We start from the raw sequence: 1025 nt of genomic DNA on the forward strand, positions 1-1025 counted from the left end.
TTGTATTGTTAATTGATCCTTTCCTACAGTATTTCTTTATTTTCTTCCAAGTCAATGAACAGTTTTCCCCATGTTGTTTTATAGTTTGCTCACTATCCCATCACAAGTTACCATCTCTGTGTTATATTTGACATAACCTAATGACAGAAATTTGTAATACCTAACTCTAATAGCTGTGTTATTAGTAACCTATAAAATTATTACTTGTATTTACTATATAAATGATTATTAACTTAAGGTAGTTCAGCTTAGATTTTTTTTTTACTTTATGATGGTATGAATGCAATACACATTCAGTAGAAATCATACTTCAAGTTTTAAATTTTTATCTTCTCTCAGGCTATTAACATGAGGTATAATATTCCTTCCTATCACTAAGCAGCAGAAGCAAATCAACAGCAATCAGTCAGCCACACGGTCACAGGATAAAAAAAAAAAATGTGTTGGTAAGCTATAGTATTCAGTAGGTTAGGTATTTTAAATTCATTTTTGACTTGATATTTTCAACTTAAAATGGGCTCTTGGGATATAACCCCAATGTAAGTCAAGCAGCATCTGTAACTGCCAGTTGCTGCTCTAATCTAAATGCCACTAGCACCTTACTTCCCCTTCCTAATATAGATGACTTTTTGATGTTGAACTTCTTAAGCATACATCACTCTAATTTGTCTGATGAACACTTAATATGGTATTTAGTGATTGCTTATATTTTAAGAAGGACATACTTTGTACTTACTGCTATAACTTTTGTACACTATGGTAAAATATTATCAATATCTCTTTCTACTCAAACCATCTATGAGAGGTTTAGGCACGGGCATGCATTTAGGGTTATTCTTTATTGCAACCTATTGTAAAAGAAAAGACATTTTCTAAATCCCTCAAGCTTCTCCACCAAAAAATAAGTTAATTAGTACTTTCTTGGGATAACTATGGCAAATCTGTTATTAAGAATAAAGTCTGTACTGATAAGAACACTTAAAAATAGACTATAGCTGATGAGAATATGATATTTCTATTCTACA

Source organism: Callospermophilus lateralis, chromosome 15 (genome assembly GCF_048772815.1).
Source record: "Callospermophilus lateralis isolate mCalLat2 chromosome 15, mCalLat2.hap1, whole genome shotgun sequence".
Lineage (NCBI taxonomy): Eukaryota > Metazoa > Chordata > Mammalia > Rodentia > Sciuridae > Callospermophilus > Callospermophilus lateralis.